A 23,903-nucleotide genomic window follows, 5' to 3' on the forward strand; every position below is an offset into this window, starting at 1 on the left:
GCCCAGAATCCTCCTTTCTCTTTGCCCCAACGGCTTATACGTCGGCACTAGGCATGACCTAAAATGTGGCACTCCTGTGGTGTTCCTACAGCTTTATTTCACCGGGAGACAGAATCTGCCTATTGGTCAGGGCTCCTGGCGTGTAGGTGCCGCTTTTGTGAGTAATTGCTCTACCCTCCTATAAAGGTGGGCATTAATAACCATTTCTCGACTGCTCATTGGTGGTGGAAAGCAGACGCGTGTGTGCGACACACTTGTGGGCATACTTCGATTTTCCCTCCTGAAAAACCGATAGTTTTAAAATGTCTACTTTGCAGGGACTAGTCGATCGTGCAATATTTTCCTCAGATGCGATTATACAATCAGATTTTCCGGATCGTAAGTAGTCAGTTGGAAATGAATGATTGTTCCCATAAACCGGTCGATTAAAGCTCTTTCTCTCTTCAGATACGATCATAAAATCCAGCATTCTGATATTCTGATTGACAAAATCATTTATTCCATAGAATCGTTTAGTATATTGTTTTTTTCTAGTACATACTGCAAGGTTTTCAGTATCTGACATCGGAAGGGATCGCCTGATGACTGATGCATGTGCTTAGCACACAATGCCCCCCCCCCCCCCCCTGCATGTCACCTGACCCGTTGGGTCGCGTGAGCCATTGCATTGAAGAGAGACAAGAGTTTGACAGCCACCTTGCTTGGAGCTTACCTATGGCAATCTAGATTGAACCCAAGTTCACCAGTCATTATCATTTGGTACAATGCTTGCATGAAGAGACCAGGATTTGGCGGCCATCTGGCATTGGGCAATATAAGTAGCACTTAATTTTACCAGACGTGTTGTCCTCGGCACACCAGTAGAGAATTAGGCAGGAAATGCACGAAGCAGAAATGCTAGCATTGCGTAAATGCAGCGTCACCGTGTATAATGTTAAGTCAATGGGACTCATGAAAATACGCATTTGGATGCACTTTTTAATACGCGTTTTAAAAACGCTGGCTTGTTTGCCTATCTTAAAAAACGCATAAACTCACATAATGAAAGTCAATGGTGACGCAATGTAATGCGTTTTGTGTGTGCGTTTGGCATACGTTTTTATATATGCGGTTTTGTAAAAAAAATCCACAAAAAAAGTTTTCTGATGTATTTCCGCTTCCTGTTGACTTCCTAGTGATTTGCATAAAACACATATAAAAAAAGCATGTAAAACACATGTGCGGGATGAAAACACAAACGCACGTAAAACGCAATAAAAATGTACGTGACAGAAAACGCAACTTTTCATGCACTGTCGAGTGCACCCAGCCTCATATGGCATAGGGAGAAAGTTTGGTTGAGACGCTGTATTACACGGGGCGACAAGTTTTCCAGCCATTATCGTATTATTCTAATGGAAAGCTGGTATCCATATTGGAAACCATTTTTTTTCATTCTGTAACTTTATTGACGTTCCTCTTTATCACACGCAGCCATGAGAAGCCACAAGTCGCCCTCAAGGCTCTGCTCACCAGAGTGAGAAGGCTTTTTGCAGGGTTCATTTATATTCCTTAATGGCACACATCCAGCCCTGCTCCTCGCACCCTTCTCTCTTCGTGACACATTGGTGTTGCTTTTTATGCTATTTATAGACATTGTGGATGGATGAAATCAATGGCTTTTTTTTTCGCTGTGGCATCCAAATGATACATCTGCTGCCGACATCGATCAGAGAAGTGACTTATAAGCCATTGGAAGGGATTCAAATGAAGGCGGCCGGGTTGTCGGTCGTACACGCAGGGCCGGATTTGTACTTTTTGCCGCCCAAGGCCCATTATCACCAACTCGCCCCCTACAAAGTCCCCCCCCCCCCCCCCCATCTTACACACACCTTTTTCCACAAACGTACATCCTTGATGTGTATACTACAGTACACAGCGGTCCACGCATAAATTGCTGTAGAAAAAGTAAAAAGTCCAGAAAACGCCCAGCCAATGCACAAAACTTAACAACATTAGACCAGCAGCAGCCAGTATCACCCGCATAACATACAGGGGATCCTAGCAAGGCTTTCCCCAGCCAGACACAGAAAGGATTGGCACAAAAGCTATTTTGTATACTAAGCTACACTTGCTCATGTGCAATCCAGCAACTAGACTGCACATGAGCAAACATCTGCTAGTTACAACGTGGCTGTTGCATGGATGCTTTCTGTGCCTGGGATCCTCTGTACATTATGAGAGAGAGAGAGAGAGAGAGAGAGGGAGAGAGGGGGAGAGAGAGAAAGAGAGAGAGAGAGAGAGAAAGAGAGAGAGAGAGAGAGAGAGACTCTTTCTGGCCCTAACAGGCAATGAAATCTGTCGCTCGCTCCCCCGTGCACACACTATTGAACAATTTACATTGAACATAATTTTCTGTATGTTAAAATGGTCAGATACACTGTAATGTGTGCCAGAGCTGTCCCAAATGCTGATGCTGCTTACTCTGCATGCGCATACATTTATTTGCAACTGTTCTACACTATGTCAGAGGAGCATAACTTAGTGCCTTTGGATGCTTCACTCAAAGTTAATGTAAGTGCAGAACTGTCACATATAAATGTATGTGCATATATTGCTGGCCTGGCCTCTGCTCTCTCTCCCCATGAATTGCCATGGCTGTTGCCTGAGCACCTTTCACAGGACTGATCACAGTAGTGGAAGCAGGACCCATCCCCCTGCATTCCTCGGGTGAACCGTAAATCTGAGTGCCGATCTCTGCTCTCTCCTACAGCTTTGCTGGGACGCTGCTTACCCTGCCTGGCTAGTCACTCATCCTGACACACACTGACCGTCAGGAACACACAGAGACATCATGCTGCCTGCAGCAGAAACTTACAGTCAAGTCTGCAGTCAAAATGTCACAACAAATCTGGAGCCAGCCAGCCAGGGATGTGCACAGCAGAACATTAGGAAAGGGGGTCTCGTTCTGCAGAGAGCCTGCGCACTGAGGCTCTCATAGATCCATCAGCCCCAGCGGTGTGCGAGACCCTCCCCTAGAAAGTGACTCCTGGCAGCGCTGTGCGTGCAATGTGAATCAGTGACATCACGTCACTGATTGACAGCGGGGGCGCCCTATTGAAAGATGCGCTCTGCTCTCTCAATGTTTGTGAAAAGCAGAAGCTTGCTTGTTGTTGGAGGCTGGAGCTGTGTGCTGGGACTGAGGGAAAGTCTGCCTTGCAGCAGGTACGTACTGGCCGCAGTGGCGGCTGGTGATGATGACTGGCTGGCTGCAGGGGCCAGGGCGCACCACACCACACAGCAGCATGCATCCGAGTAAGTCACTCGGAGTCCGATCTCCGCTCGGTCCTCCTCCTCTGGGATCCCGCCCCCTCTCCTTGTAGCCAGGCAACCGCAGCTGCTTCCGCTTGCCTCTGCTCACATCGCAGTCACACACAGTAGAGATGGGAAGTTCGGATCTTTTCAATGATCCGGATGATTCGAATCGGATCATTGAAGAGATCCGGATCTTTGATCCGAATCTCGGATCATTTTACTACCAGAAGCATTCGGGGGTGAAATGAACAGCAGGACAGGTCTGTGGACAGGAGAAGGGGAGGGAGTGGACACACAGAGAAGGGGAGAAGATGGACAGAGGGCAGGGAGTGGACAGAGAAGGGAGGAGGGACGAGCAGAGAGCAGAAATGTTTGCACGTAATACCCACATGCTGCAAATCACATGTTTTACATATATTTCACCTATATGTTCATCTGTACACTTTGAAAGAAAAGGTCGCACAGTGAAAAGCATTCCCAGAAGATAAGTGCAGCTGTTTAGTGCCGAGTGCAGGAGGATTATATTGCCTTTCAATCACACTGTCTGCAAAGTTACTGAGCTGTGCTGAGCCAAAAGCTTCCAATGTGTTCACTGTGCAGCACTACGGAACAGCCAGCCTGTAATGTGCAGCGCATTGCAGCCAGTATGTGTGCTCTACACATATCTGGCAGTGGCACCGATGTCCCCTCTCTCTCATCTACCTGTCTCCCTGCAAGGCTGCCTCCCATCCAACAGAGCGATCCATCTCTGCTCTGCTTCCAAGACCCCGCTGCCCGCTGAGAGGGGGCGTGTCGCTCCTGGCCACGCCCCTTTTGCGATCCGAATCACTCATTTTGATGATTCGGATGATCGACTCATAAAATAGATTCGGATCAAAGATCCGAATCGTTCATGATCCGGACAACACTAACACACAGAGCAGAGCGGCAAGCGGGGCGGGCGGCTGCGGAAACTATGAAGGGTGACAGGTCACAGCAGGTGCAGTCAGTTAGTTAACCTGTCACCCACGGCCGCCCCAGGAAGGTAGCATAATCAATTCGCCCTAGTCCTGTGCCTTGGGTGCCTGCCCACAAATCCGGCCCTGCGTACACGTCCGCCTTGGGGAGATGGCGTTTGTAATTAGTGGGTGAGCATCTAGTAGAAACACTGCTCTATGAAGCCCGGAGCGCATCAGTCCTTAAAGGACACCCGAGGCGAAAATAAATGAAATAAACAATTGTATCTATCTTCCTTCTCCTAAAAATGAATTTTTAAGATATTCCACAGTTTTAGGTTTAAATTTACTTTCTAAGTTTTAACTGTTTTATTGTTTTTGCTCAATGACCCATTCATTGAAATATGCCAGAGCTGAAATCAATGAACTGTTGATCCTTTTTATCTCTGTCCTGCTCTCAGAAGCCAATTTCAGCTAGGAAATTGTTTTAATAGTTGGCATTTCTTATCAGTGAGGGTCACACTGTAGTCACTTCCTGTCTGGACTGAGTCAGCCACTTGCACACATGATATTTAACTCTTTCAGGCAGAGAAAAGAAAAAAAGGAACACAGCATAGTTATTTGTCTGCTAGGCACTGTACATACACATGTCTATCTCATCATGTTACATGTCACGTCACCTCAGGTATCCTTTAACAATTTGTGCAACAAGTATTTAGCGCTTATACAGTTCTACAAATTCTTTTCACCCAAGTGTTCACGGTAGCTTCAGTGTCACCAACAACAAATGGAATAAGGCTTGCCAGCCCATATCAGCCCAAGTCATAAGTCTGTATGTGGTTTTTAGATGTAGGACTCCCTGATGTCTCTGAGGTAATTCCAAGGATCTCAGGTGATTAGCTCCTCCAAGCACTTGTAACTCTCATCTCATGAAGATCCAATATGGTAGAACCAGTAGGATAATATGAGACAAGATGGAGAACAGACTAAGTGCAGACTGAGCTTTAGCCATAAAGCCATATATCATTACAGAAGGTCAAAACATGAACTCACATGAAGGGCCCTATGTCACAGGGAACCCCACAAGTACAATGTGCCTGTTAAAGAGGAACTCCAGTGAAAATAAAACCATGCATCATTTCTACAATGATTATTTATAAATGATTAAGTCAGTGTTTGCCCATTGTAAAATCTTTCCTCTCCCTGATTTTACATCCTGACATTTATCACATGGTGACATTTTTACTGCTGGCAGATGTCAGAGGAAGGAGATGCTGCTTGCTTTTTTGGCAGTTGAAAACCGCTGTAAACAGCTGTTCTTTCCCACAGTGCAATGAGGTTCAAAGAAAGGAAACTGTCAGGACCATGGTTCTGACATCACACTGTGGAAGGGTTTTCACCACAATATCAGCCATACAGAGCCCTCTGATGATCCGTTTAAGAAAAGGAAAACATTTCTTATGGGAAAGTGGGTATCGGCTACTGATTGGGATGAAGTTCAATTTGTGATTACAGGTTCTCTTTGTGTTTCAGCAGGGAAGAGGTAATGGGTTCCGCCCATCTCCTTCCCTGGGAACCATTAACTCTTCCCTGCTGGGACACTTTTAACAGGCGCATTCTATTTGTGGAGTTCCCTGTGGTACTTCAGTCAAAACCAGTTTCCTGGCTGTCCTGCTGATCTTCTGCTTCTAATACTTTTAGCTATAGCCCCTGAACAAGCATGCAGCAGATCAGGTGTTTCTGACATCATTGTCAGACCTGACAAGATTACCTGCATACTTGTTTCTGGTGTTATTCAGACACTACTGCAGCCAAATAGACCAACCGGGCTGCCAGGCAACTGGTATTGTTTAAAAGAAAAGAACTATGGCAGCCTCCTCCTCCACCTCCTCCTCCTCCACCTCCTCCTCCTCCTCCTCCTCCTCCTCCTCCTCCTCCACCACCACCACGGGATGTCGGGCCAGGGAGCAGGGTGGCCAGGTGCGTGCGCACTGACTGGTGGCGGTAACTTCACTACCTAGAGCAGGGGTAGGGAACCTTTTTGGCCGAGAGAGCCATAAACACGACATATTTTAAAATGAAATTCTGTGAGAGCCATACAATATGTTTAAAACTAAATACAAGGTAATGTGTACATTTTATGCAAAACAAAACACTTTTAAAGTACAATAAGTGTCTGCATTCTTTTTAATAACATTGTTATGCTGTTGCTAATGGTTTTCCCACAAATGCAATTAATTGGCAGATGTCCCCACAAATGCAATCTTATTGGCAGATTTCCCCACAAATGCAATGTCATTGGCAGATTTCCCCACAAATGCAATCTAATTGGCAGAAGATTTCCCCACAAATGAACTGACCAGAGGAGAGTGGACTGGAGTGACCTCCTGGACCTGGAGTGACCACGACGGCGGCAGTCCGGCAGGCTCTCACTCGCTGCTGCTGCTGGCGGCTTAGTACACGCTCCGGAGGCAGTGGTGGCTGGCTGCGTAGCTATGGGTGCGGCTGCCTCTGGGTCGCATGTCCTCGGATCGGCTCCTCCTCCCCGCCAAGCTGCCTCTGTTCCCGCTGGCTGCGCCGACGTCTACATGTCACACGTAGCGTGTGACATCACTTCTATAGGCAGCGCCAGCATCAGCGCATCCATCTCGGAGGAGATCGGGCAGAAAAGGCGAAATTCTGACACGGGAGGCGGTGCCGATGAAGGAGGCACACGTAAATATAAAGACCCGGCATGGAGGGGGCGGCGGCGCAAATTTCAAAAGTAAACACAGGCTCTGGCCGCTCTGTCACACGCCTTTTAGCGAGCCAGAGAGCCATATGCAGGCATGAAAATAGCCATATATGGCTCGCGAGCCATAGGTTCCCGACCCCTGACCTAGAGCCTGTTTTTAAACGGGCTTAGGTAGCCTAGTGTATGGATAATAACAGAGGCCCCGGAACAGGATAAAATTAATTAAAAACTTGGCTCTCCAAAAAGACCCAAATAGTCAGTATTCAGTGAAAGTTCTTTAATCCTAAAGCTTCAAAATTTTGCAACACGTTTCTCTGGATTCAACCCACTTCATCAGGCAATAGAACAGGAGCAGCTGTGTACTGATCTCAGCAGGTATAACTGCCTCTGTGTAAATGACATCATATTGAGGATTCCTATTTCTAAAGCTGTCCTGATAGTTTTTATTCTCCTTTTATTAATGCTTCAGTTACAGCTTCCCAGCAAACGTTCCTTTTATGCGGAACAAACATCAGTTCGCGTCACTATTTCTGCTGTCGCTTCCGTCAGGCCTCACTAGTTCCAGATTTATTATGAACTCCTGCCTCTGCCTGTCTTTATGCAGATTTCTCTGATAGATGGCGGTTTGTCATCAGCAAGGCTTCTGTACATGTGCGATTGTTGTTGTAGTCCGCCTCATATTAAACTGTCACATCTGATCACTCATTCATCAGGCAGCAATCAAGTGTACCTGTAATCAGAAAGCTTGTTTGGAACTAGAGTTTTCCCGTCAGTAGTAGTGGCTAAAAGAAACCCTCCTGTACACCCTGAAAACCTTCATCAAAATGGTTTTACATTTACGGTGGATAGACTCCACAAGACCCCCAAATGTGTCTTGTGGTACAAAGCATCAAGGTGTGAGCAGATCTTTTAGGTCTTGTAAATTATTATTTTTTTAGACGGGCTTCCATAAGTTGTACTTGTTATTTATTATAGTTATAAAGCACCGACATATTACGCAGCGTTGGACAATAAATACATACATTGAAACAAAGAATGACAGACGTAACAAGGTTATACAACATAGGACAAAGGAGTGTGTAAAACAGTTATACAAATAAGAGAAAAAGGAGGGGGGGGGGGCTTACCTCAACGACAAATTCATATTTATAAACTAGCTGATGACCCGGCGTTGCCCGGGTATGTATTTGGCTGTTGGCTCCGCCCACTTTTCGTAACCCTAACACACAATTGCTCAATGACCTAGTTTGTGAGCTTTGCGGTCTTTGCGAACAATAATTTGCATTGAAATGAAACAAATCTGATTGGCTGTTTGTGGCTACACTACGTTTTCTGAATTTGAACCTCAGTCACCCAATCACCAACTGTCCCAAGATTGAGGCCTGTACCACTAACAGTGCAAGAATGGCAGCAATTAAATATTCCCCTTGAAAATCAGTAGGTGAATTTTGATTGGCTTTTGTAGGCTCCACCCACTTTTCTGAATATTAATCCCAGTCACCCAGTGACCAATTGTGCAAAGTTTGAGAACCCTGCCATTAGCAGTGTAAGAATGGCTGCAGTTTACATTTTCTCAGTGAAATTTGTATTTGTCTCCACACACTTTTTGGTTATGGGGATTAAAACTATCCTATATCATATTCCAGGTAATGTACTATGTGTGTGCCAAATTTCATTCAAATCCGTTCAGCCATTGTTGCGTGATTAACAAACATTCAAACTTTCACATTTATAATATTAGTGAGATTCATTTTTAATAAGGACAGCACTGCATTTCGTGGATCTCTACCCACTTCCTCAGGTCAAAGTGCCAAAGGGCTTCAAAAGCTAGGTGCAGAGCTGGGAGATCTGGGCTGACCCCCTTTGAGCTACACAGAAAGTAAAATATTTGTGGTGCATTTACTCTGGGATATGTATGTATGTATGTATGTATATATCTGTGTATGTGTACAGATGTATTTTGAATTTTCCTATTTTTCGTCATAGTGTTCCGTTATCAACTGAACACTTGTGCCCCGCATGTTCACATTTGTCATTGTAAAAAATAAGCCTTATTGGGCTCCTCCATGTTGTTCGCTGGACCTGGGTTACACGATACAGCCGAGAAGTAGAGTGGATATTGTTATGTTGCAGTAAGTCCATATTCAGTGTTCTCCCCAGAACTTTTTTTTTTTCAGGCGGGTGGTATGAAAAAGTATCCTGGTGGGGCGAGATAAGAGAATGCAGGGCCAGCGCTTCTCTGCACAACTCTGCTTACAGCAGAAGAAGAGCAGGAGGTGACAGCCGGGTGCTCAGCAAAACTAGCCGGGTGGAGCACCCGGCTAAAAGAGCCTGTGGAGAACACTGATGATATACTCTTGTCCGTGCAGAGGCTGTGGGTGGAATCGCTGCTGTCCCCATCAATCTTCTCACGGATCCTGTATACTGGAGATTATTCCCGGGGTGGCTGTTCTGATGGAAGGGATGCTGCCCGGCGTCGGGCGGTCATGCCCGGCATCGCATCAGCCTGGTAATTTGGCGGGATGCTGCCCTGTGTCGGACAGACATGCACGGTATCGCATCAGCCTGGTAATTTGCTGTGACCGCTCTTGTGCTCTCTTCTCCTCCTCCTTGTGGTGGAATGTAATTACCTGCTCACACAGCCTTCCTTGCTCTCCACGTCTCATAACGGCTGGATGGGTTTTCATGTCTCTGATGGATGTTATCATGCCCTGTTATTCATTTTATTGTTACTGGTAAGTGATGGCGGGGGAGGAGGTACAAGCAGAGGTGTGTGATCACCGACAGGGCCAGACTTGCATCTCCAGAGCCTGTCGCCACCAAAAACCTGCCTCCCTTTAAAAAGTGCTTCCCTCCGGCCCCCTCCAAACGTAACGAGTGCTTCCCTCCGGCCCCCTCCAAACGTAACGAGTGCTTCCCTCCTGCCCCCTCCAAACGTAACGAGTGCTTCCCTCCTGCCCCCTCCAAACGTAACGAGTGCTTCCCTCCTGCCCCCTCCAAACGTAACGAGTGCTTCCCTCCTGCCCCCTCCAAACGTAACGAGTGCTTCCCTCCTGCCCCCTCCAAACGTAACGAGTGCTTCCCTCCTGACCCCTCCAAACGTAACGAGTGCTTCCCTCCTGCCCCCTCCAAACGTAACGAGTGCTTCCCTCCTGCCCCCTCCAAATGTAACGAGTGCTTCCCTCCTGCCCCCTCCAAACGTAACGAGTGCTTCCCTCCTGCCCCCTCCAAACGTAACGAGTGCTTCCCTCCTGCCCCCTCCAAACGTAACGAGTTCTTCCCTCCTGCCCCCTCCAAACGTAACGAGTGCTTCCCTCCTGCTCCCTCCAAACGTAACGAGTGCTTCCCTCCTGCTCCCTCCAAACGTAACGAGTGCTTCCCTCCTGCCCCCTCCAAACGTAACGAGTGCTTCCCTCCTGCCCCCTCCAAACGTAACGAGTTCTTCCCTCCTGCCCCCTCCAAACGTAACGAGTGCTTCCCTCCTGCTCCCTCCAAACGTAACGAGTGCTTCCCTCCTGCCCCCTCCAAATGTAACGAGTGCTTCCCTCCTGCCCCCTCCAAACGTAACGAGTGCTTCCCTCCTGCCCCCTCCAAACGTAACGAGTGCTTCCCTCCTGCCCCCTCCAAACGTAACGAGTGCTTCCCTCCTGCCCCCTCCAAACGTAACGAGTGCTCCCCCTCCAAACGTAACAAGTGCTTCCCTCCTGCCCCCTCCAAACGTAACGAGTGCTTCCCTCCTGCCCCCTCCAAACGTAACGAGTGCTTCCCTCCTGCTCCCTCCAAACGTAACAAGTGCTTCCCTCCTGCCCCCTCCAAACGTAACAAGTGCTTCCCTCCTGCCCCCTCCAAACGTAACAAGTGCTTCCCTCCTGCCCCCTCCAAACGTAACGAGTGCTTCCCTCCTGCTCCCTCCAAACGTAACAAGTGCTTCCCTCCTGCTCCCTCCAAACGTAACAAGTGCTTCCCTCCTGCCCCTCCAAACGTAACAATCACTGCCCTTCTGCCTTAACAAGGGCATGATGGAGTTCACTGCAGGAAAGCTGGCCATACATCTAGCGAAATTGAGATCCATTTTATGATCTGCGCTTTTTCTATATATGATCTTTATACGGACTTCTGGACATTGTCTTTTTCTCACAGCAGCGATCAAATATCTGGTCACCTTGGCGCTGATATTATTGCTTGTAAGTAGTGAGAATACATCCCTAGATATATGGGTACCTTAACAGCATTTCAATATTAGCGCTGTGTAATATGTTGGTGCTTTATCCAATATGATAAATCCCCTGTGTCTCTGTGTCCCCGGGGGTTTTGTCCATGTGTGTGTGTCCCAAAGTGGCAGTGCACATGTGCAGATTTGTTAGAGCTCTGCGCGCGTCCTTTGTTGTTGCTAGGGTAACAGGGATGCAGTGCGCAGAGCTCGGAATGTTGCTGCTGGGCAGGCTGCTGCGGCAGCTATAATGATTCCTGAGCAAAGCCAGACTGAATGCTCAGTCAGGGATTTTATCAGGGCTGATAACAAGCAGGCTGAGCAGTGAAGAATGAAACAGAGAGCAGGTTAGGTGTTTTCTCTAATGTTTCCAGTGATCTATATGGTGAAATACATGAGGGTGCTTCGTCTCTGGTTCACTTTAATCCAACATGTCGGACGTTCAAAAAATAAGGATCGCCGCGAGTGATGTTGTTTCGCAATATCGTGGAAGAATATGTTGTGAAAACCATGTTGTGGGTATGGGCCTTCAGACTTTTTATAACGGTTTAGCAAATATGTTGAAGCAGAGGGGATATTTTTAGTGCAATTCCATTTTTTTATTCCGGGGTGGCTCTTTAGGAAGCCGCCTCTGTATGCAGCCATGAGGCATGTAATGTGTGTAATGTCTGGGTGATCTATGGCTTGGCAGAGTGTGAAGGATCTGTTCCCTGCAAGTCACTCTGTGTGTATGTAATGCATGCAAATTGTTGCTATATTTGGTGGAAAGTGCCATCATTTCCATGCATTTGCCTCCTGGATTCTGTTGCCGCTAAGTGTGAACTGTGACGGTAATTAATAATGCTGAGAATAGAGCCTCTTTGTGTCCTGCCTCTCATGTAGTGTTACTTATACAACATGCCAGTGAGGAGGACACTGATTTCAATCAGGGCAATAGAAGATGTCTTCCGATTGGCTGCAAATATACAAGCATACATAGTTACATAGTTATTTTGGTTGAAAAAAGACATACGTCCATCGAGTTCAACCAGTACAAAGTACAACTCCAGCCTGCTTCCTCACATATCCCTGTTGATCCAGAGGAAGGCGAAAAAACCCTTACAAGGCATGGTCCAATTAGCCCCAAAAGGGAAAAATTCCTTCCTGACTCCAGATGGCAATCAGATAAATCCCTGGATCAACATCATTAGGCATAACCTAGTAATTGTAGCCATGGATGTCTCAACGCAAAGAAAGCATCTAAACCCCCTTTAAATGCAGGTATAGAGTTTGCCATAGCGACTTCCTGTGGCAATGCATTCCACATCTTAATCACTCTTACTGTAAAGAACCCTTTCCTAAATAAATGGCTAAAACATTTTTCCTCCATGCGCAGATCATGTCCTCTAGTCCTTTGAGAAGGCCTAGGGACAAAAAGCTCATCCGCCAAGCTATTATATTGCCCTCTGATGTATTTATACATGTTAATTAGCCTGCTGAGCGGTCTGGACGAGCTCAGCTCGTCCAACACCGCCAGAGGCTGCCGCTCAGGCCCTGCTGGGCCGATTTTCGTCAAATAAAAAGCAGCACACGCAGCCGGCACTTTGCCAGCCGCGTGTGCTGCCTGATCGCCGCCGCTCTGCGGCGATCCGCCGCGAGCAGCGGCGAAAGAGGGTCCCCCCAGCCGCCTGAGCCCAGCGTAGCCGGAACAAAAAGTTCCGGCCAGCGCTAAGGGCTGGATCGGAGGCGGCTGACGTCAGGACGTCGGCTGACGTCGATGACGTCACTCCGCTCGTCGCTATGGCGACGATGTAAGCAAAACAAGGAAGGCCGCTCATTGCGGCCTTCCTTGTTTATTCTGGGCGCCGGAGGCGATCGGAAGAACGCCTCCGGAGCGCCCTCTAGTGGGCTTTCATGCAGCCAACTTTCAGTTGGCTGCATGAAATAGTTTTTTTTTAATTTAAAAAAAACCCTCCCGCAGCCACCCTGGTGATTTAATCAGAACGCCAGGGTGGTTAGATCCCCTCTAAGAAGTCTTTTCTCTAGACGAAATAAACCCAGTTCATCTAACCTTTCTTGGTAAGCGAGACCTTCCATCCCACGTATCAATTTTGTTGCTCGTCTCAGCACCTGCTCTAAAACAGCAATATCTTTCCTGTAATGTGGTGCCCAGAACTGAATTCCATATTCCAGGTGTGGCCTTACTAGAGAGTTAAAGAGACACTGAAGCAAAAAAAAATTATGATTTGTATGTGTAGCACAGCTAAGAAATAAAACATTAAGGGCCCTTTTCCACCAGCGCTGGCTGAATCGCAAAGTCGCAAACCGCTAGCGATTTTACAATCGCTACGGTTTGCTTTTTAACATAGGAATCGCGGTAGGTCATTTACACCGCGATTCGTTTTTTACCCGAACGCGCGGCGGAGCGATATTTGCCGCGATTTTGCTATGCAGTGCATAGCATAGCAAAATCGCGGCCGCAAAACGTCGAGGAATCGCCGGTCTTGCGATTCAGCAATCGCTAGCGTTCAGCGTGAACGCTGGCGACTGCAGGTGGAAAAGGGCCCTAAGATCAGATACATCAGTGTAATTGTTTCCAGTACAGGAAGAGTTAAGAAACTCCAGTTGTTATCTCTATGCAAAAAAGCTAATCTCTACAACTTTCAAAGTTTTGGAGAGGGCTGTTATCTGACTTTTATTATCTCAACTGTAAGTGAACAGTTTTCTTTTTATCTGCCAGAGGAGAGGTCATTACTTCACAGACTGCTCTGAAAAGAATCATTTTGAATGCTGAGTGTTGTGTAATCTGCACATATTAGAGAATGATGCAATGTTAGAAAAAACACTATATACCTGAAAATAAAAATATGAGAATATTTTCTTTGCTGCTAATCTTCTAGTAATTATTCATAGTACACAACCAATTCATTATATCATATTTTTTTTTCGCTTCAGTGTCTCTTTAAACAGGGGCAATATTATGCTAGCATCTCGAGTTTTTATTTCCCTTTTTAATGCATCCCAAAATTTTGTTAGCTTTAGCTGCAGCTGCTTGGCATAGGGTATGATTATTTAATTTGTTGTCGATGAGTACTCCTAAGTCTTCTCCAAGTTTGATGTCCCCAACTGTATCCCATTTATTTTGTATGGCGCTAGACCATTGGTACGACCAAAATGCATGACTTTAGATTTTTCAAAGCAGGGACAGATTTACCATAAGGCACTGTAGGCACGTGTCTACGGGCACCTGTTGATGGAGAGGCAGCTCAGTCTCTTCCCGAGTGCCTCCTTTCCTATGCAGAGTCCCAAGCGGAGCATAAATAGAGTTACTCTGGCTACCTAATACTAAGGCCCCTTTTACACTTAAAGGGAGCCTTAACTGAAAGGGATATGGATGTTTCCTTTAAGGGCCGGTTTCCACTATTGCAAATTCGCATGGGCAATACAAGTGGATGGGACTGTTTCCACTTGTCAGGATTTCTGAGCGTTTTTCTGTGCAGAAAAAATCTGCACGGCAGAGCCATCAGAATTCGCATACCGATATGCGATTCGCATACCATGTATTTAATAGGAAATTCGCATGCAGTTTTGGTATGCAAATTTTCATGTGAATTTGCATACGATTTCGCATAGAAACAGTGGAAAAGCACACAGGCATTGCCATGGTTAAATTTGCATACATAGTCATCCATGCGAAATCGTATGTGAATTTGCATACAACCGCATGCAAATTTTTTCCGCTGCGATTCCCACCACCACACAAGTGGAAACGGGCCCTTAAACAAAACCAGTTACCTGGCAGTTGTGCAGATGTCCTTGGCTTCAGTAGTGGCTGAATCACACACCTGAAACAAGCATGCAGCTAATCCAGTCTGACTTCAGTCAGAGCACCTGATCTGCATGCTTGTTCAGGGGCTGTGGCTAAAAGTATTAGAGACACAGGATCAGCAGGAGAGTCAGGCAACTGGTATTATTTTAAAAGGAAAAAAATCCACATTCTTCTCAGTTTAGGTTCCCTATAATCAGTTGCTCTCAGTTAAAACTGAAGGAAAACTGATTTTCAGTAATGCCCATGTTTTCCTATGGCACAGTTCCAGCTATACGCGTTTTATTTTGAAAATTTTCTTCACAATGCCTTGCTATGGAAAAAAGTGTGCGAACGCATAGCAACGCATTAAGTGTAAAAGGGACCTTAGGGACACCTGGGGAAGGGAAGGGGAAGTAGGGAAGAGGTGACAGTTGGGCCAGCCAGCACACTTGTGTTGCAGTTCGGTTTATGAAGTTTGTAGTCTAGGGTGCAAGGAAATCTGTGCCTATAGGCTCCTGTGATGTAAATCTGGGCCTGTATGTAAAGGGGCCCATACACTGGTAGATTTCAGATTCTATAGAATCGATCGATCAGAAATCAATTCTATCAAATTCCCCATTCGATCGATTTTGCAGCCTATTTCGATCAATTTGATCTATCTGACAGGATGGAAAATCTAGGTCGATCAGCTGCTGGCAGCAGAGCGATGGCCCATAGTGTTGCATTGGATCTAATGTTCCAATAATGCATTTAGATCGATTTCCAATAGATTTCATTCTGAAATTTTATTGTAAATCTGTTCCTAGTTCCTGATCTGGCCGGCGTGAGTCCCCGCTGTCCCCGTGGTCCCTTCTCTGCTCTGGGCTCCGGCTGGCTTCACTTACTTCCTGTCGGGGGAAGTTTAAACAGTAGAGCGCTCTCTACTGTTTAAACTTCCGCCGACAGGAAGTAAAGTGAAGCTGGAGCCCAGAGAAGAGAAGAGACAGCGGAGACCGGGGGATTCATGCCAGCTGGAGCAGGTAATGTATGCTGGGGGAGGCGGCAGCTCCACAGATTACGGCAAGCATTTCGGGCAGTGGCAGGATTATCCCCATGGCATTTTACCTGTGCGATTTGCCTGCATGAAAACTCTGTGGATTCAGCCCGATTTCCACACTACTGGGACACCCGAGGCGGGAATAAATGATTGTATTTATCTTCCTTCTCCTAAAAATGACTTTTTAAGATATTCCACAGTTTTATTTTATGTTTAAATCTACTTTTTAAGTTTTAATGTTTGATTGCTTTTGCTCAATGAATTCATTGAAGTATGCCAGAGCTAAAATCTATGAACTATTGACCCATTTTTCTCTTGCCTGCTCTCAGAAGCCATTTTCTGCTAGGAAAGTAGTTTATAGTTGGGCTTTCTTATCAGGGAGGGTCACACTGTAGTCACTTCCTGTCTGAGTCGGTGCTGAGTCAGCCACTTACATACCTGATATTTAACTCTTTCAGGCAGAGAAAGAAAAAAAGTAACACAGCATAGATATTTGTGTGCTAGGCACTGTTCATACCCATGTCTATCTCATCATGTCACATGTCGCCTTGGGTATCCTTTAAGCACACCTGAGCTGAGAGGAACATGGAGGCTGGCATATTTATTTCCTTATAATCCATGCAGATTGCCTGGCAGTCCTGTGGATCCACTACCTTTTTAATACTTTTAGCCATAGACCCTGAACAAGCATGCAGACCAGATGTTTGTATTAGCAGCATGCTAGTTTCCGACACTACTGCAGCTGAAGAGATCAGCAGGACTGCCAGGCAACTGGTATGTTTAAAAGGAAATATGGCAGCCTCCATATCTTTGTGTTAAGGCGTTCTTTAAAGCAGACCTGAACTCAGAACTTCCTCTCTGTTCTGAAAGATAAGCAACAGCATAATAACCTTTTATAAAATGATTTCTTTGTTACAGCTTACAGGACTCCTGCAATATATCTGCAGTATCTCTACTTTCATGGAAGCAGACAAAGGGTTAACATCCTGTGCTTACATATTAGCTGTGTCTGCTGAGGACAGCCGAATTTATGTGATGACACAGCTGAGAGATCAAATTACACTTTTGATTAGTCACAGATGAGGGGGAATTAGATAGGCTCTTCTCTCTAAATACATACAGGGTGCACTTCTCTGTGTTTTCCTACTGTCCTGTGCAGGAGTTCAGGTCCCCTTTAAGGCAGGCCGGCTGATCTGTGCTTTATTCAGATGGGTGATGGAATGTTATGGCTGGAATTTCCCAGATATTGCTGGTGTACTTTGCATTAAGGTCTCGGGGACATTGACAGATCGGCTATAGCTGTTTGTGTAATTAATATCTGCGGTGCTCTGCATACTAATGGAGCAGCAGGGCTGGAAACTTCAGGTCCGCGGAGCAGTGATTGAAGCGAGCCGGCATCTAATCAACTCTTTCAATTAAATATGCTTCCCCTTATGACATGTCCAGGCAAATGAATACACACGCTGCTCTCTCCATGTCGTGTCCTCCCCTCCTCCAGCCTTCCCTGCAGTCACTGCCAAAGCCTGCAGCCACCCATCATGGTATGCTCCATCAGTCAGATCCCTCAATGCTGATTGGATGACACTGGCTACTGCAGTTTGTGCTCGTGCACTATCCGCATGGAGTTTGTATGTTCGCCCCATGTCTGCGTGGGTTTCCTCTGGGCACTCCGGTTTCCTCCCACATTCCCAAAACATACAGATCAGTTAATTGGCTTCCCCCTAGAGCGGCCTAGACTACGATACATACGCTACAGGATACATACATAGACACTTGTATGTGCAGCGCTGTACAGAGTATGGCCTGGTGCACACCAGAGGAGTTTTTCTGAGCGTTTTGTGTTTTAAATCCTATGTGTCTGTGCACTGAGGTTTTGTAAAAAAAACCATAGCATTACATTGGGAAGAGCGTTTAGAGGTTTTAAAAGCTCTTCCCAATGTAATGCTATGGTTTTTCTTTTTACAAAACCTCATTGCTCCAGTGTGCACAGACACATAGGATTTAAAACACAAAACGCTCAGAAAAACTCCTCTGGTGTGCACCAGGCCATACTCCGTACAGCGCTGCAGAAGATGGCACTATATAAATACTAAATAATAATGTCTTAAGATCAGGGAGTTGGAGGAACTGTAGTCAAAATAACAATGAATAAGATTTTTTTTTCTACTATATTCATTTATAAATTTAGTCAGTGTTTGCCCGTTGTAAAATATTTTCTCCCTTTTTTTTTGCATTCTGAAATTTATCACAGACAATGTGATCGGCCATCTCGGGGGTGAGTTGATCCCTTGGGTAGATCTCAGTGTTCTCCCCAGGCTCTTTTAGCCGGGTGCTCCACCCGGCTAGATTTGGTGACCAACCCGCTGTCATCGGCTCACCTCCTCCTATGCTGGAAAAAATTCTGGGGAGAACACTGGATCTCTTGGGTGGCCGCCGCTGTACTCCCACCTGACTATTGGCTGAGGTGGTCGTTCTCGGCCGCCTTACTCAGACATGTGTAAAGCGGACCTGAACTCAGAACTTTCTCTCTGCTCTAAAAGATACGCAACAGCATAAAAACCTTTAAAGGACAACTGTAATGAGAGAGATATGGAGGCTGCCATATTTATTTCCTGTTAAGCAATACCAGTTGCCTGGCTATCCTACTGATCCCCTGCCTCTAATACTTATAGTCCTAGACTTTGAACAAGCATGCTGCAGATCAGGTGTTTCTGACATCATTGTCAGATCTGACAAGATTAGCTGCATGCTTGTTTCTGGTGTGATTCGGCCACTACTGCAGCTAAATAGACCAGCAGGTCTGCCAGGCAACTGGTATTGTTTGATAGGAAATAAATATGGCAGCCTCCATATACTTCTCACTTCAGTTGTCCTTTGAAGAAAAACATTTCTTTGTTACAGTTGATACAAATCCTGCAATAAATCGTCAGTGTCTACTTCCTACTTTCACGAAAGCAGACTGATTGTCAACATCCTGTGTTTACAAATTAGCTGCTCTGCCAAGGCAGCGAGCTGACAAAGCAGAGGGATTGAATCCCAGTTGTATTAGTCACAGATAAGGGGGGATTAGACAGGCTAAACTCTCTGAATACATACAGGGTGCATTTATCTTTGTTTTCCTTCTGTCCCGTGCAATTTAAGCCAATTAATAATCCATTTGGAGTCTCTGCCTTGGATGCAGGTGGGTTGGAAAAAACAACAATGCATTATGACTGTATTACTGCACAAGGGCCAGCTTGCACCTGAAGTATATCGGTTCACTTATCCTTTAACCTACTGAAGCCAATGATGTAAAACTGCTGATGTGGGTTTACTGGAAGCTGACCTGTGATTGGCCTTTGCCGTGCACTCTCTGCACTCCAAGTCTCTCCCTTGGCTCTGTGATGATATCAGGCATACAGTGAATTAGTATGGATAACGTACTCCCTATAGCCTGCAGTATCTGCTCCTCCTGGATATGATCCAAATGGTATTATATCTCCCAGATAATGCAGCAGCCCGGGCCTCCTCCTCATTGCTCAGGACATCAGGCTTTGGAAAGCTCGCTGCTGATGTAAGAGCAGGCACTCCGCTCAAATGAAATAATTCAATCTGCAGAATGTATTAGATTAAGTGCATCTTAGTCTTGGCTCTGCTCCTGCTGCTTCACTCTATAAAGTGCTTTCTACCCTGCTGAGATCCCATATTCTCCTCCTGACTTTCACAGGGGGGACATTAAAGTTTACATCGCTGGACTAAGTCATGGGGAAGAGTATAACAGCAGCAGCAGTGGTGCAACAGATGCACATCAGCTGGAGACGGGCCTGGGGTGTTCAGGCCATAGACCAACATTCTGGAATTCAAGTCAATCAAAAAATTCCAAAGACCAGCTCCAGTTTGGGGGGGGGGGGGGGACCCTCACAACTCTCACAACTCTCACAACTCTCACAACTCTCACAACTCTCACAACTCTGGGCCCCCTGCAGTTTCAGGTCTGCTCCCCTGCAGTTAAACCCCTGTTGCAAACAGGGCTGTGGATTCTGAGTCAGAATCTCGGAGTTAGCAGTTTTAGGTACCTGGAGTCGGTGGTTTCATAAACTGAAGAGCCGGAAGATTTTTGTACAGTCCTGGTTGCAAACTAAGTTGGAGATCACAGCAAAGCTTAATATTTTAATTTAGTGCTGTCAAAACAATTATTACATAAGGCTGAGCACAAGCGCTTTATTAACATATTCTAATTTTGTTCACATTTCAGCTTCGTGCTGAAAACATTTACTAATGCGACCATCTGCTTCTGGAGTGACATTCTGGAACGTGACTAAATGGCTTAGCAACGATAGTCTCACATTTTACTCTTTTATCTTCCCCTCTTAATGCTGCCTTTTTTGAACGTCTTCTCTCACCTGACCATATTCCTGATCCATGGCGTCACACGTGCCAGTCTCACCTGTCCATATTCCTGATCCATAGCCTCACATGTCCCAGTCTCACCTGTCCATATTCCTGATCCATGGCGTCACACGTGCCAGTCTCACCTGACCATATTCCTGATCCATGGCGTCACACGTGCCAGTCTCACCTGTCCATATTCCTGATCCATAGCCTCACATGTCCCAGTCTCACCTGTCCATATTCCTGATCCATAGCCTCACATGTCCCAGTCTCACCTGTCCATATTCCTGATCCATAGCTTCACACGTGCCATTCTCACCTGTCCATATTCCTGATCCATAGCCTCACACGTGCCATTCTCACCTGTCCATATTCCTGATCTATAGCCTCACACGTGCAAGTCTCACCTGTCCATATTCCTGATCCATGGCGTCACACGTGCCAGTCTCACCTGTCCATATTCCTGATCTATAGCCTCACACGTGCCAGTCTCACCTGTCCATATTCCTGATCCATAGCGTCACACATGCCAGTCTCACCTGTCCATATTCCTGATCCATAGCGTCACACGTGCCAGTCTCACCTGTCCATATTCCTGATCCATAGCCTCACACGTGCCAGTCTCACCTGTCCATATTCCTGATCCATAGCCTCACATGTCCCAGTCTCACCTGTCCATATTCCTGATCCATAGCTTCACACGTGCCAGTCTCACCTGTCCATATTCCTGATCCATAGTGCCACACGTGCCAGTCTCACCTGTCCATATTCCTGATCCATAGCCTCACATGTGCTAGTCTCACCTGTCCATATTCCTGATCCATAGTGCCACATGTGCCAGTCTCACCTGTCCATATTCCTGATCCATAGCCTCACATGTCCCAGTCTCACCTGTCCATATTCCTGATCCATAGCCTCACACGTGCCAGTCTCACCCGTCCATATTCCTGATCCATAGCATCACACGTGCCAGTCTCACCTGTCCATATTCCTGATCCATAGCCTCACACGTGCCAGTGTCACCTGTCCATATTCCTGACCCATAGCATCACACGTGCAAGTCTCACCTGTCTATATTCCTCATCCATAGCTTCACATGTCCCAGTCTCACCTTTCCATATTCTTGATCCATAGCCTCACATGTACCAGTCTCACCTGTTCATATTCCTGATCCATAGTCTCACCTGTCCATATTCCTGATCCATAGCCTCACACGTGCCAGTCTCACCTGTCCATATTCCTGATCCATAGCCTCACATGTCCCAGTCTCACCTGTCCATATTCCTGATCCGCAGCCTCACACGTGCCAGTCTCACCTGTCCTTTTTCCTGATCCATAGTGCCACACGTGCCAGTCTCACCTGTCCATATTCCTCATCCATAGCCTCACATGTCCCAGTCTCACCTGTCCATATTCCTGATCCATAGCCTCACATGTGCCAGTCTCACCTGTCCATATTCCTGATCCATAGCCTCACACGTGCCAGTGTCACCTGTCCATATTCCTGATCCATAGCATCACACGTGCAAGTCTTACCTGTCTATATTCCTCATCCATAGCTTCACATGTCCCAGTCTCACCTTTCCATATTCTTGATCCATAGCCTCACATGTACCAGTCTCACCTGTCCATATTCCTGATCCATAGTCTCACCTGTCCATATTCCTGATCCATAGCTTCACACGTGCTAGATCTCACCTGTCCATATTCCTGATCCATAGCCTCTCATGTCCCAGTCTCACCTGTCCATATTCCTGATCCATAGCATCACACGTGCCAGTCTCATCTGTCTATATTCCTGATCCATTGAGTTACACGTGCCAGTCTCACCTGTCCATATTCCTGATCCATAGCCTCACACATGCCAGTGTCACCTGTCCATATTCCTGATCCATAGCATCACACGTGCAAGTCTCACCTGGGTATATTCCTCATCCATAGCTTCACATGTCCCAGTCTCACCTTTCCATATTCTTGATCCATAGCCTCACATGTCCCAGTCTCACCTGTCCATATTCCTGATCCATAGCCTCACGTGCCAGGCTCACCTGCCCATATTCCTGATCCATAGTGCCACACGTGCCAGTCTCACCTGTCCATATTCCTGATCCATAGCCTCACATGTGCCAGTCTCACCTGTCCATATTCCTGATCCATAGCCTCACACGTGCCAGTCTCACCTGTCCATATTCCTGATCCATAGCCTCACACGTGCCAGTCTCACCTGTCCATATTCCTGATCCATAGCCTCACACGTGCCAGTCTCACCTGTCCATATTCCTGATCCATAGCCTCACACATGCCAGTCTCACCTGTCCATATTCCTGATCCATAGCCTCACACGTGCCAGATCTCACCTGTCCATAATCCTGATCCATTGCGACGTCAGGAAGTGAAAAAACAGAATCTCGGAAAAAGCGTTTAGAAAAGCGCTTTATACAAAATCGTAGCGCGCTGGGAGGTGGAAAAAAAATGACTCGCAAAAATGCTGACCTCATCGATTGCTATTTCAGATGTGAACAAAGCCTTACAGCTGAATGTTTGCAAATACCTTCTCTTTTAAGAAGGCAAATTTACATTTAGCAGTACTTTGATCCTGAGCAATGTAAAGTAGGTCACAGTGATACTTTACGGCCTGCATTTTACAGATCTAGTTTACAACACAAACTAGAAAGGCTAGCGGGGGTATTTGCAGGCGGTTTGTGTGGTTTTGTAGCGGGGTATTTGTCCGCCGGCGATACCATCGCCTATATTCCAGCGCTGTCCTCCTGGGCTCCAGCTGTGTTTGCTTTAGCGGTTGACCGGCGGAGGCTGCTACTGGTGAAATGTAATTACACGGATCCCGGCTGTACTTGGGGAAAGTCACACAGCGCGATATTAGCACTTGTATCAGATGCTGGGGTGGATGGCGCTGGTGTCGGCCTCCGCTAGATGTTTTCTGAATGACCAGCCATTCACAGATTCTTCTGCTTGTTCATTTCCTCGCTCAATAGCAATTCTTCTGCTCCAACCGCTCCGCCATTCTATCTATGTCTGCCGGTATTGATTCTTCTTAGCGTTGAAGATCTGGGCTGTTAAACAGACGCTCAGAAGCAAGAGCAAGGCCCGGCGTGTCTGGGAGGAGAGCGATCCTGTTTTCCGACCATCAGGCTGGTAATAGGTTATCAGAGAAATCCCTGTGTCGGGTATAACTACAGCTGTAACTGAGCGCGAGTATGCTGCGGGGTCTGGCAGCAATACATAATATACACAGAGTGAGATATTACAGTGCAGAATGCTATATTTTTGGCAGTGGTTAAGTAGGTAGCACTCTCACCTTGCAGTACCCAACTCAAGTCCCAGATGGTTTTGATTTTTTTTTTTTTCACCACTTGAGATGCCATCTGTTTAGAGTCTGAGGCAGAGGTCAAACTTGGCAAAATCACTTGTTTGCACATATTTGTTGCCTACATATAGTTACATAGTTATTTGGGTTGAAAAAAAGACATACGTCCATCGAGTTCAACCAGAAAATAAAGTACAACACCAGCCTGCTC

At 46.4% G+C, this 23,903-nt stretch overlaps 1 protein-coding gene and 1 long non-coding RNA gene across 11 annotated transcripts in view; one reads left to right on the top strand and one right to left on the bottom strand.

Annotated features, from left to right (window-relative positions):
- Window positions 1-3,006, bottom strand: part of LOC137518115 (uncharacterized) — a 215,036-nt gene extending 212,030 nt beyond the window's left edge. Inside the window, exon 1 of the long non-coding RNA XR_011020738.1 lies at window positions 2,858-3,006. This is a non-coding gene — a long non-coding RNA (uncharacterized lncRNA). The remainder of the gene's footprint in view (window positions 1-2,857) is intronic.
- Window positions 1-23,903, top strand: part of CDK14 (cyclin dependent kinase 14) — a 579,759-nt gene that overhangs the window by 125,519 nt on the left and 430,337 nt on the right. For 2 of the 10 annotated variants that reach the window (XM_068235458.1, XM_068235461.1), the window contains exon 1: window positions 13-157. The exons of 6 other annotated variants lie outside the window; for them this stretch is intronic. The gene's annotated coding sequence lies outside the window, so the exon portion shown is untranslated. Of the gene's footprint in view, window positions 1-9; window positions 158-3,131; window positions 3,205-23,903 lie in introns of those variants that run through there. 2 more of the 10 variants (XM_068235459.1, XM_068235465.1) reach the window with 2 other exon arrangements.

Source organism: Hyperolius riggenbachi, chromosome 5, assembly GCF_040937935.1.
Source record: "Hyperolius riggenbachi isolate aHypRig1 chromosome 5, aHypRig1.pri, whole genome shotgun sequence".
Classification (NCBI taxonomy): domain Eukaryota; kingdom Metazoa; phylum Chordata; class Amphibia; order Anura; family Hyperoliidae; genus Hyperolius; species Hyperolius riggenbachi.